This window comes from Atractosteus spatula, chromosome 20, assembly GCF_055471065.1.
Source record: "Atractosteus spatula isolate fAtrSpa1 chromosome 20, fAtrSpa1.hap1, whole genome shotgun sequence".
In the NCBI taxonomy this organism is placed as follows: domain Eukaryota; kingdom Metazoa; phylum Chordata; class Actinopteri; order Semionotiformes; family Lepisosteidae; genus Atractosteus; species Atractosteus spatula.
The window spans coordinates 14,168,729-14,183,383 of record NC_142725.1 but is presented as its reverse complement, the minus strand read 5'-3'; positions in this window follow the sequence as shown (position 1 = coordinate 14,183,383).

Below are 14,655 nucleotides of genomic sequence, written 5' to 3'. Positions count from 1 at the left end.
GAAGCTTAAGATTAGCACAGCAGTTGGGAGCAAACAGGTTACTGTGGTAACGCTAAGGTAAGCAAACCCCTAAGCCACTTTTATAATTATTATTAACTTAAAAAGTGTGGCACTGAAGACTGGAAAAATGTGCTTCTCTTTTTCTTTGCGTAAAATTGTTTTTACAAATATTGCTCAGCATTTGGACGTCTTCAAAACCAGTTTCTCTGTTGTTCAATGTTTTCCAGTATCATTTGACTGGCATTAATGACTTGGTTTGGAGCAATGGCCTCTTTTGCAAACAACATACCTCACAGGGTTTATGAATTGAAGTTCCATATTTTGTAAAGATTATGATATCCAATATTAACACTTTCCAGATAGAAACCACATTTTTGGCAGGAGCTGTCCTTTTTTGGATTGCGTAAAAATGTAAGAAAATGCCCCCTACAGAATTTACTGTTTGGCAGGGTCCAGGAATAACTCCCTCGTCACATGCAACAACATCCATCATATCGAACTGTTCAGTCAACATGTTGGGGTTCCAAAATATGTCAACAGAGAGAGGGGGGGAAGCTTGAAATGACATGGAAAGACACTTCCAATCAGCTCAGTCTATCCTGGCGTACTTTCTGAGGTCATGCCCATTGCAACCGATGTGTTAAGGAAACTGTGTTAGCCTATCCAATACTTCCTGCTGATACACATTGGCTATAGAATGTCTACACACCCTTTCCAATGTAACACATTTTGTGGTCTAAGAGCCTGAAATCAATATACAGTACATCAAATCAGAATTCATTTTACCTTGATTTACACATTGCAATGCACAACCTCCAAGTGGAAAACAAATGCGCAGACATTCTGAAAGATAATTACAAATGGAAAAACCTAGAAAAATGGGTTGGATAAGTATACACACACCTGAGTTACTACTGGGTGAAAGCATCTTTTGCTTGAATTACAGCCATAATTCTGTCTGAATGTCTGTACCAATGTAGGACACCTAGATATGGCTATAGTTGCCCATTCCTCTTTTCGCAACTGTTCAAGATAACTGATATTGTGAGGGGACCTTTGATGGACTGCGACCTTCAAGTCATTCAACAGATTTTCAGTTGGATTGAGGTCAAGAGCTCTGACTGAGCCACTCGAGGCCATTTACCTTCTTGTTCTTTAGCAACTCCACTGTTGCTTTGGCTGTGGGCTCTGGGTCATTGTCATACTAAAAGGTGAACTTGTGTCCCAGTTTCAGCTTTTTTGCAGAAGGCAGCAGGTTTTCCTCATGGAATTTTCTGTACTTTGCTACAGTACATTCATTTTTCTTCCTATCCTGTGTCCCAGTCCCTACTGATGAGAAACAACCCAGTAACATGATGCTGTCACTAACATTCTTCTCAGTAGGGATGGTGTTCTTTGGGTTGATGTAGTTTTGCATTTAGGCTATAAAGTTTGCAAACATTTGGCCACATGTTTGCAGTATCACTTTACCTTTAACCATATAGGCCATAGTCGACTATTTACTTTGAGTACCGAGCAGAGGAGATCTACAGAAACAGCTGATTCTGAAATTATCAGGCTAATAAGCTTGTGGTGTGGTTTGGAAGGCAATTGGTTACACCAGTTTGAATTTACAATTGCTGTTACTAAGGAGTGTGTACGTCAATCCAACCCATTTTTCTAGGTTTTCATTTGCAATTACCTTTCGGAATGTTTCAGCAATTTGATTTTCACTTGGAGGTTGTGTGTTATGATGCGTAAATCAAGGTTAAATAAATTCTGATTTAATGCGTCTTGATTTTAGGTTGTTAGGCCACAAAATGTGTTACACTAAAAAGGGTGTGTAGAGTTTCTATAGACACTGTAAATGATATACTCAAATATTTTTTACACAACATTCTTCATACATATCTTTAAGACCTGTGTTTACTGCACTGAACTCTACATCAGGGCCCTTTAATGTGTACAGTACAGGCATGGAGGGCTAAATAGCCTGCCTTCATCTCAGACAGTCCTTAAATATTAAATTGCAGTTTCTTTGACAAGATATTATTTGATTTCCAGTCCTTACCTGATTTCCAGATAAATGAAAAGAGAACCTAATGGGCCAACTATAAAGCCCTGAAGAAGGTTCCACAGCTGAAACATTGTGTTTTTTCTTCTTTATTTCAGCATGGAATAACACTATTACTTGTTCCTTTGCAGCCTACGCATACTGACGCACTTACCCACATGAATTAGAAAACAGATATGAATAACAAGTTGCTTAAGAAGTAAAAACGCATGGGCCAATGTGGTTCAATACTTTGGCAGGTCATTGGGTGAGACTCACCGACATACCTTTATATAACATACTGTATAAACTCACATGGGGCATCACTGACTATCGAAGACTTATTCTAAAAGCTGAGACTTTTAGCAAACATGGCATTTTCTGCATAATGAATGTAAAATGTGTTTTTTTCTAGACATTCTTGATCTTTTAATTTATAAGCTCTGTAAGAACTAATTTTTCAAAGATGACTAACAGCCAACTGCAGTTGAATTAAGCTGGGACAAAGTTAACATGGCACAGGGTTCTGAACCCCATCAGTGAAGTATTCCACATGCGCCAGTACCATGTGTTTCCCTTTGCATCTCCCTTTTACAGAAGGGAAGCAAGTTTAGATGCATTGGGTCCTTTCTTTTAGTGACTGAAATATAAGTTTTATCTCCCCCTTTGACAGATATCCGTTTCAAAACAGCTTGCAAAATATGTGAGGAATGCCAAAAGGGAAACATGATTGTTACCATATAGTAGAATACAGTATCTGGTACTGATTTGAAAGCTGTTAATTCTTTATTATGACAGGTAGTGCAATATAAATGTGGCCAGAGGGGTATGTTTAAAAATATGTTGATGTCATGTAAATGGACAGAGTAGGGGGTTATTGTTATATATACATTTACATATGCTAACAATAACTTTTAAAATCTATATTCCCTGCCATTCAATGCCAAAAAAACATCTGGATCTCATTTTCCTTCAAGATCTCCCATGGCTTTTTTCAGAGCTGCATAATGACCTTTTTTCTCTAGTAAAACACCAGTAAACAGACCTTCACGTCTGTTGATACTGAGCAGAAGAAAAAAAATGGTTTAGATTTAATAGTAAAGCATTAACACTGTGATATTGAAGTTTTTAAAATATGAATAAGCTTAGCAGTTGCAGAGTTTCAGACACATATATACATATATATACATGGAATATAGCAAAGGCCTTCCATTTGAAGTTTGCTTTATGCTTTGGAATGTGGAGCTTGCACAGAAATTGCCCATGCTCACCACGTAAACTGTTAAGTTCCAAATAATACTTTTTTATATATAGACAATACATATGAGAAGTCATATGATTGCTGTTCAGTCCCTAATTGGTGAAGTGGTGAATGAGTGTAACGTTCAGCTGGGCGAAAATAGGTTAACATGTCTAATGAAACCCACTCCAAATACTGTGCATTACAATATGGGGAACTGCTCATGCACATCCTGACACTGTGTGATTCTATCACGAACATAGTGCAAGGTGTAAGGTAAATGATCACAAAGCATAAGAGTCAGCAACTACAGTGTCTGTGGGGAAAGATTATACAAACATAGACAACAGGCAGGCCTTGCCTGGAGCATATTTTAGGCATTTTAGAGGGGTGTGGACAATAAGGCTTAGTCTCGAGCCCACATCTTCCAGAGTTGACAGACCTCAGTGCAGTAAATTCAGCCTCTAAAACACATGCAATATATTCCATTTTGCGGTTACAGTGCTTTCCTGGGCTCACGCTACAAACTTGCAAAAACAATATGGCATTTTCAAATACTTCACCACTCTGTTCTTTCTCATGTTTCATCTGCTTGTTTCCACACTCTGCACTCTTTCCAATACTGCCACAGCCCCTGTGAAAGAAATCTAGGAAACACTGCCCGCACCGTCCTCCAAATTAAATGGAGAGGGAGAATTGCACAGATCTGACTCCTGCTATTTTCAGATTTTTTAGTTTTCATGGACACTTAAAATAATATTGATCTACCCCCACACTACCCAAAATACATCACTTAGAATTCTCAATGAGTTTACATTTACAGAGTATGAAGTGTAAATTTGTAACCCACAGACCCACATCTTAAGTATTCTACAGTAAATGCTAACTGCATCCTTCGCAGATGAGGGACATTTGCAAAAATGAGTCACCCCCACAGCTACCACTGTGTGAAAGAGGCCCTGAAAATCCCAGGAATATTCCATAATCTAAAACAATAAATATTGTATTTGGACTAAAGACTGACCTCATGATTCACAATAAAACATTATGTATGGACATGGGTTTGCCATTATACCAGGGAGACGATTAGGGGGGACTGATTTGAGTCATCTGGCATACAGGCCAAAGTGCAAGGAGGATAAAGCCTTGAATACATGTCAATCCAAACTCCTTTCTCTCTTGGTTCACTTGTTTTCTCTGGTCCAATCTGTGGGTCTACCCTTCTGAAAAGAGCCAGTGGTCGACGCCAATGAGTGCAGTGCCAGGCGAGGTCAGTTTCATTAAACATTCTGTGCTGTTTAGCATAAAGAGGCCAAAGAGAAAGAGAGGGAAAGACATAAAGCAAGGCTTTGTTCTTGGCCCACTTCACGCAAAACGTAGGGTCACAATGGCACTTGCAAAGCAGCGTCTTTCTTGCACTGGATCCAAACCTGCTACCTATCTGTTGTGCGTTAATAATTGCATCTTCTGTTAGTACAAATCCATAAAACTGCTGAGCCTCACCCCCTCGAGAGAACCCACAAACCACTTCCACATGTGCTTTTTCCATATCCTGCTGCTATCCTGGAATTTCGTTTATGTACATTGTCAAACTCCTCACAGTATGAGAATGAAGAAAGGAAAGCAATTATGGGACAGGAGGGAGGGATAGGGAAATAGTGATGGTGGGGGGTTTGTATAGTGGATTAACGTGCTGCCTTAAAAAGCTCAACTCCCCCCCCTCCACACAAGCACCCCCAGCTTGTCCCTCTTCATCCTAGACTGGCTTCAAATCCATCCTAGAGACACGATGCTGATGGGCCTGCAGTTCACACGGGAAGGAGTTCTGTCTACATCCTTTAGCTCCCCTGTGGTAAACAATAGCCCGCCCTATCCTGAGCACCAGCTTTTTAAAGGGTCCTGAGAATTTTAATGCAGACTTAAGTTTTAAACATCTAATTTTTGATGAGACTGCATATCCTGGGTTCTTACAATCAACGTGAGATTTATTTGACTCTGGATATAAAATTACAAAAATGCCACATATAGTAAATGCTCACATAAACGTGTTACATCAGGATAAGATATTGATGTCATCATGTGTACCCTTTTAACACGGTTAAATTTTTTATCGACAGCAGTTCTGCATTTTGCAGTAATTTTGCGTGCACGTTATTTGACTAAAAGACACTCAAGTCATTATTTTCGTGTATGGTTTCGCCCTAGGAGATTGTGAGAAGTCTGCACATATGATGAGTGTCAAAACAGGAGAGGGCTCCTATGGGAACAGCTTGTCAGGATGTGGCAGGAGAAGGAGGAGCCTCAGGCCTCAGTGTCTCCTCTGATGCCATCACTGTGTTTCGCAAATCCTAGGAGCTGTGGAGTTTGTCTGCTCTCAAATCCCAGAGAGAGTCCTTCCACCCTTGGAAAGAATGGTGGGTGCTCTGGGTCCTAAACGAGCGAGAACAAACTTTCTTTGGTTTACAGATAACTGGCGCTGCACGCTCTAAGGGTGAACCACACAGACTTTATCATCCATCCATTTTCTAAACCACTTTATCCAGCACAGGCTCACAGGACATACCAGAGCCTAATCCTGTAAGCAACAGGCTCGAGGCAGGATACACCCTGGATGGCACACACAGATACAGACTCATACACATACCAGGGCTTATTTTTACGGAAACCAATTAACCTACCGTTATGTCTTTGGATTGTGGGAGGACACCTAAATAAAAATGGAGTGAGCATACTAAATCCATGCAGATAGCAATGTAGGAATTTAACCCAGGGCCTCGGTGCTTTAAGGAAGCAATACTAGCCAGTCTGCAACCATGCTAACATGTCATTATACATTAGTGCAAGCCAGAACACACAGTACCTGAACTGGAGAAAGAAGTTAGAAGTAGAATGTTGAAACCTATGTAGTAAAGGGCTTCCTATGCATCTCTGGATTATAGCAGGAATGTGTTCTACCTTTTCCCTCCAGCCCAGATCCCTTCACACAGAGGAATGGCTTGGCGGGGAGATCCAGATGTTCCCAGTGGTGTTTTAAGATGGATGTGGTGGGAAGCCTAACCTTTCAGACAGGAAACTCAGGAACAAAGTTCCCCTCCCCCGCTTCTAAATCCCCGAGGCTGGGTTTGAGCCAATCTTGGGAACATAACCGACAGCACTGCACGCTCCTTGAGGCTATAATTAGCAGCCCCTCCAGTTTAACCCTGTCAGAGATCTCATTGCAAGACCCGGGAGATGCTAGAGCAATCTTAAAGGAAGCATGCTTCCACATACAGATGTCGCTTTAACATTTGAAAACAATACACTTTCCTTCCTTGGCATTTTGTAGCATTGTCCCCATGTCCACCGGGGGCTTCACACTCTAAGGGAGGGACCTACCAAAGCAATGAGGAACTTTTCACCATTCACATAGGCCAATCAGTCTTCATGAATAGTGGCTATAATCCAATGGTCAACTAAAAAAAATGAATGACAAGTAATTTATTATAAATAAATATAAATTATAAATAAATAAAATAGGGATCCCACATACCTAAGGAAAACAAACCATTTTCCAAATATTTTGTGTACTTATCAGACTTGTTGGGTGAGATCCCACCCACTTAGATTACAGTTATTTACAAGATTACAGTGCTTGCATGCTACTAGTGCTCGGAACATACTTTGTCAAATACCCCTGGTTTGTTTTATCTATGCTCTATATAATTAAATTACATTAAACAAACAAGCACAATACGTATGTTTTTCATCATAACTTTATCTCCATAGTGCTGTGAGCACATCATGTTTTCCTCAATTTACTGTGTGGGCTGGTTAAACCTTAAAATAACGAGCAATTTTCTTCGTTTCAGCAGCAATCTGCGGCTCTGTTCCAAGCCATTCTCTTCTCCACTCTTGGAAATAATAGAAGGTACAGATTGCAACTTGTTCCTTCATCATGTTGAACTTCCATGCTGAACAAACACCAGACGCCGGCGTGTTAGAAACTGAATGGAATAATGTTCATTGCTGGATTCTCTTCAGGGAGAGACTGCTAGTTCCATTAGATAGGTAATAATCCTTTAATATGATTTTCAAGTTCTTTATGAACTATGAATAGTTAATATATGCTTATTTGATCACAACCATAAGTATAACTATGTTGAGTAAAGAAAATATGCTATTCTTAAGACTACTCAACTTGTTTTCCTACACAATCTGACAATGACTAATTCAGCTGACAAATTTAATTATTTTATGCTCGGAGACTGGATATGCAAATTGGATGTCTTCTTTATAGGGTGAAAATTTCAGTAATAAACTCAAAATATGATGGTACGGTTCAGTATTTGAATTTTGAACAAAAAAACAGAATATTTATACAATAGGCTTGTGCATTGCAGCACATTCAAAGATTTGAATAGCATGCACTATCAGGATTCCAATGCAGGGCAGACACAAATACAGACATGCACCCACTCCCTCTTAAGGCAAATTTTACCAGAAGCCAATTAACCTACCTACTGTTTTTGCAGTGTGGGAGAAAACTGGAGAGCCCCAAAAAAACACACAAACACAGGGAGAACATACAAACACCATGCAGATAGCAGCCCAGGTCAAATTGAGCTCAGGGCCCCAGTGCTGTAACCACTGCACCATCATGTCACCCAAGAATTATACTCATTGTATTAAAATAGTCCCACGTGCACATTTGAGTGTTAATGTAATGACCTGTACAGAGTAGCTGCACTGCAGCTATCTTCTTTCACTTTTATGAAAAAGAAGCAAGAGCTGTTGGAAAGGGAATGGAAGTCTGGGCAGGGAATCATCTTCATATTAGTTCTCTTTGTATATAATGAATTACAGTATTGGATTGGAAGCTCTTGGAAAACAGCTTGTGGGATGTTTTGTAAAAAGAACAATTTTGTTAGTGCCACCTAACATTGCGGGCTTAGCTCAATACCTTCCAAAGCAATGTCTCCAGAAAACTGTCCTTAGCTGTGTTTGCCATTCAGATTTATCTGGAAATGAAATTTACCCCTAAAATAAATCACACTTCAGCACATAATGACTGTGGCGAGAAGCTGGAATCCCTGTCTCCCTTGGGGTCTTAAGTTCCAGGGTTATGTGTCCAAGCAGGCATCACACTGTGTGTAACAGCTGAAAGAGACAGACAGTGTCTCTAATGAACTGTTATGGCAACATTACATTTGTTCTGTTTAGACTCCTTTGGGCTGGCAATGAGGTAATGCCTATTATATAACTTCAGTATAAAAAAGTGGTTACGTAGAGGGTAGAGTTGACAGTGGTAGTGAAGGGGTGACTGTCTGGGGGATCTAGGTTTGAATATCTGCCTACTAAACAATTATCTTTATGGAGACAGTCAGATGCAGTGACCGTGTGGAATGACCTCATGATGAGATATCTAGGGACACAAAGGTTCCACAAAAGCAAACTCTTAACATTCTTTTCAAAAACCATACATCCCCACAGCTGTGAGTCATAGAGAGCCACACAGCAGCAAATCAAGTTCTCTCTTAGCCCACCAGTGTGGGTGCCTCATTGTTTACAAGTGGATGTAGGTGAGACGTAGAGGAGAGTCAGAAAGAATACCTTCCATTGAAGTTTATAAGCAGCTGGAAAATACAAATACTAAATACAGTTAAATTAAAATTTAAATGAAAATTTAAGTATTTGTAATCAAAGTTGGGTGTGCATTTCACCATTTATGTCAATTCTTTGTTAGAGTTATTGTGTGCATTTTAAATAATTTAGGTACAATAGGTCTAAGAAAAGGGGAAAGTTTTTGCTGCTGTTTAACGTCTTTCATTTCTAATTCAATAAAATAGGTCATAACGTAATACTTTACATTTGCAAGCCTCTGTATACATCGATAGCTCTTACTCTTACTTATCTGAGCACAGGTCCAAGCACAGCCACTCTTGTCAGGGGGACAGTACAGAAAAAAAGGAGGCTAGCACCTGACTGGATGCACCAATGCACCAAGTATCTGGGATACACTGTCCCATGTAATTGCTTAATCAGCAGTCCCTTTGCATGTATGTGGGCAAATACGAAAAACACAAGTTGCATTTAAAATTATCACGAGTTTCTTTTAAACCCACCATCACATATTGTACAATACAGAAAATAATATATGGTATAAAGTCTGGTTAGTGCCATTAATCCAGGAGCATTGTAGAATAAGACGTTTAAAATAACCCTGTTTAAAGTAATTGACAAGCTGCACGAAAGGATACAGATTTCTCTCGAGAGATAAGTGACAACAAGTGCACTCAATGAATACAAGCGAGCAATTAAGGTGTGTGGAAACAGCATTTCTTTTCTTCTTCCTTTCTTTTCTCTCCGCTTTTGCAGCGGTTGAAGAAAAACCATAGCGATGGGTGCGCCAGGTTTTTTTTCCAGCCACAGACGTTTCTGTCATTGCTCGTTAAAGGATAATAACAGGGGAGGGTTCTCCAAGAAAGTCGACCACGAAGCCATGGAGCTTCTGCTGCTGCGTCTTAGTTTTCAAAGAAGGATGAATAATAATTATGGGATCATTGTTTTTTTTTAAGACCAGATGTCTGCCTTACCTGTGGAGCAAGATGCTTTATCTGCTTGCCTTCTGCTTGGTGCAGTATTGATTAGCAATGTGGTGGACAACATATGAGCATTTATTTTTATGAAATGCTGAAAGTGCCCTGGGCAAGCTACAGGCATAACAAGGCAACTTTAGCTTGTACAATAGTGGAATCCGAAGTCTTCTTTAGACTCCCAGCCAAAGATGAGCATGTTTTGAAGACGCAGTTCCACTAATTTACTTCAAGTCTAAAGACGTCCATGTTCTACAGACTAACAGAGAAAGGCTGGGAGGTTGGTTAGTAATTGCTTTCTGGCTCTGTGTGTTTATAACCCAAGATTTCCTCGGATGGCTGCAAAAAATAAACACTTTGCACTGTTGTAGTTTATCTTCCTGAATGCCATTGAGGACCTGATGTTTGAACCTCCTTTCTTCCTCATAAAATCAACACTAGATGCAGAGGTTTGTAATAACTAAAAAATACTCAATGCAAACAACAGAAGTGGAAAAGGACATAGCTGCACTCATTTACACAAACTGTCTGCAAAGGACTGCATTATGCATTTTAGATGCACAGAAATGAGGAGTCATCATTTGTGCTTTATTGACTGATTTTGTCAGTTAAGCTCATACGGACTATAGCTTTTTTAAAACTTAATACGTTTTATTTCTACATCAAATCATTTTCTATAATACAGTCCTATATATGAAATGGATTCAATATTGAATTATCATCTCTGGAAACTGGGAATCAAGGCATAGAACTGCTGTATTAATCTGGTTTCAGTTACGGCCACCAAGGATATAATTTAAAACACTTATTCCAAAAACTATTAAGAAGTAACAAATATAGACAAGGCATTTTGGCACAAATCTACTATGAAATTTTGCAAGAATATATTTAATTATTTTCTATATAGAGATTTTCTGAGAAATTCTAATATCCAGTAGATGAAGTGCGAAATCTGTGAAAAAGTACAAACTACTCTAACAAAGGTGGTCCACACGGCCACTTATAAAATAGCACTTCTACCATCTACCCCATGGTAGGTGAGCCATTGCCTTTGCCGCAGTGTTACAAGCTCTGCAAGCTGTTAAAATGGGAAGGAGAAAAACTCCACTTGCCAAAACACAACATTGTGGATCATTAAAAAAATAAATTAAATTACAGTGTGCCACAAATGCATTTGGTTTTGGGTTTTTGGACAGAAAGCTTCCAGCATGGAAGGGGTTTAAAACTGCTGTGGGCTTAACAGCTGCAGTGGGATCTGTGCATTAAACAATGGTCTTTGCTGGAACAGGCAGGAATAATTTCACTGGGAGGCAGATTTATGTTCATTCTGTATTGTAATGTTGTTGGATCAAGTTCAGGATTCCTGTCATGGGTTTTTGAAAAACGAAAGCAGCTTCAGCCATCCAGTCAGCTTGCCTTCCTGGAACCAGCTCCGTCTTACGGCGGGTTTGGTGTACACTACGCGTGGCAGCGCTCTGTGGAGGTCAAATACCCCTTCCAAAAAAGTCCTACCATCCACATTATAGAGCTCGTAGGCAGATGTGTGATGAATGTTGAGGAACTGCATGAAAAACACTGCTGAACACTGTACGTGCAGGATTTCTGTTCTACTGAAAAGGAACTGTGTAGTTGTTCAGATCATCAGTAGTTTAAAGATTGATCACTGTAAGCTATTCTAAAAACAATAAAATGCATTGTTACATTTCAGATGATAATATACAATTTAAAAAAAAATATTTGTAGAAACATCTCTCTGGTATCTGTTCCCGGGTAAAAAAAACGTTAGTTCTACAGAAAGCTGATAACTGCAATAAAACTAACATACATGAAACTAGAAAAGAAGTCCACTGCCAATGCTTTTTTATTTTTATACCACAGATCAGCTTTATACTCAAAGCTATATTTTAGAGTATAACAGAGCACTGTGTTCTATATTATTATTACTAAGACTATTATATTTGTTGCAAAGGAACAAGTAAAGGTTTATTCCGTGCTAAAAAGAGAAGTGAAACCAAAGAAGGCTCCACAGCCAAAACGTTGTGTTTCTTTTCTTCTCTTTTCAGCATAGAATAAGCCTTTACTTGTTCCATTGCAGCCTACGCCTGCTGATGCAGCTACAGTACCTACTTGAACTATTATAACTGGTGTGATACTCTTGCTAATAAGTGATAAGATCTTGCTAGTATAAAGTGTATATTTAACTGGTCAACATGCAATGAAGTTCATATGCAGAAAACACAAAGGAAAAGTGTCACAAAATTGAAAGAGTCAGAACAATCAAACTGCAACTTGTCAGCCGCCTGAATTTCCTTTTGAGGTAAAATATAACAACTGCATAATGCCAACATTACTTTATGATGAGCAACCCTAGCTATAACTTGCCATAATTCAGCAATAATTCAGGGTTAAAGCCCATTAATGCAGTGTACTCTTGATAGGAGTGTGTTTTTCCAAATTTTCCCAATTTCAATATGGAGGAGATGATTAAGTGGATGGTGAAAGAAATGTGTCTCAATGCAACAGACTAAATTCCTGAACCTACTGTACATAGGGTTAAAGCTTAATTCTAGAGGCCTCTAGCTGCTTTATTGATTAATTGAAAGGAGCACATAATTTATAGTCTCCAAATTGTTCACGAGCCTCCGATGGACTGGTGTTCCATCCAGGGTGTATTTCTAACTTGCCCTCCTTTGCTTCTGGGAAAGACTCTGGGTTTGCCAGCCCTAACCACCCCTAACAGGAATAAGTAGCTGTCCAAAAAATGGATGTATCACAAATTGCACACGCACATTGACAGAGCACAGAAATCAGACTGAAACCTAACAAACTAGAGGTGAAAAAATAAAAGATCAATGTATGTCTTGTCTCTTTTTTTTTACTCCTAAGAAGTTCTGCTTTATGGAATTTTGGATTACCAAACAACATAGTATGTTGGGAGTCAACTCAATGAGTGAGGCAGGCCTTTCAGCAGTTTTTTTCTAACTTTGTTAGAAAGTTTGCTCATTAAAAAAAGTGAAGGCTTGAGTTGCCCGCAGCCATCTCGTGGATGAGTCATCCCCAACTTGCATCTATTTAGAGCCATTGTGTAAAGTTGACCAGAAAAAAAAACGTTCCGACTCCCATTTGTGAGAAATGACATTTCCAACTGTTGTAAATTTACAAAGCTAAAACAAAGTCAAAAACAAGCTTTACACCCGATTTTAGAATTAATGGAATGGGGGGCGCATTCAAGAACTCTCACACATCACTTAGATTTTACTTCCTTGACATCCGTAACAAACAATCTTCTCCGTACTTTAGCATCAGTACAAAACAGAACATAAAAAACAGTGAGGACTCATTGGTATGTCTATTCTTTTTGCACAATTCTTCCCTGGCACATACACATAAATGTCAAATCTGTAGCTCTCTAGAGAGCTCCTGCAAATACTAGAATGAAAAGATTCCACGGTCAATGCTAGATTCTTTTTTATTGCTCAGGTGAAACTAATGGGCACGTCACTGGGAGAATGGCTGCTCTGTTAAACTGGACCTCACACAGTCATCCCAGCTGCCTGCACAGCAGGGGTCACAGTGGCATGGTAAAACAAATCATCCCCAGCTGACTGAGCCTTGCCAGGTTAGGGTACAGACACGCCAATCTGCGAAGACCTGTGGGTAAGCAACCATGTTTCGGCAATGCGAGGCAACTGGCCTTGACCTTTCAATTCTGTGACCCATCCTTACATGTGACATAAAGCAATTTGTCCCAGGAGTTCCCCTAGGTCTCATTTCAAGTGTTTCACTTTCAGCTGTACTTGATATCCAATAGCTTGCAAATGGCATTATGAATTAAAACATAGAATTTATCATTGCCATTTGCATAATGGGATTAATAAGCACTTACTCCACATTCAAGGGCATTAAATGGGCTGCCAGAGTTATGTACATCTGCTTAGAGTATAGCAAGGACACACCTGCTATTTTCTGGAGCCTGGGGAATGCAATCTTCCAGGAATAGTGTTGGAGACAAAGCAGTGCTGCAGTTCAGTGGACGTCTAAAGGTTTGGAATATGATTTCTGTAAAACAAAAGGTAACAAACTGATTGAACAACCTAGACTCCTCAACTTCCACTGTTAAAATCCTGCCATCGGTTTAAATGTGAAGTACCAAAGCTATTATGAGTATAGTTAAAATAAAACAAATGGCATGACATGATTTCCCCATGGGAATCACTTTAGATTTCCAGAGAATGGCCTAATAAAACTAAATGAGAATTAAGCCAGAGGCCCCAGAGAAGGGCAACTGTTCTGCTCTGTACATTCTATCACCAGAGCCCTACCCAAAGGCTTGTGGGAATCTGGAGCAAGCTACCCTGCCATGTGGTTGAAGCTGATACCCTGGGTTCCTTTGTGAAATGGCCGATAAATTAGCTGCTAAAAAAACAAATGAGCTTGGCTGCCTCTCGTTTGTAACCGTTGTTCCATTCTTAAATAAAAAGTTGTTACATTTCGCATTGCTTTCTGCTGAATTTGGAACTTCTTTCAGCCTGTTTAAAACATTCACTAGATCTGCTGCCCTGCAGTTCATGCATCCTTTTTTCAAAAGGCTTAATTACAAGGCTTTTGACCACCTGAGCACCCCATCAATGGTTCAACTGTCCATAATCACAAGCACTACCGCCACGTGTCCCTGTGCTATATAGGCTTAGGAAATACCTGGAATCTTTGCAAATTCAAATGCAGGGCTGTATATCCATGTTGATCATACACATGCTGTGCCACACCTGCAAGAGGCTCCACAGCCGAACCATTGTGTTTTCTTCTCTTTT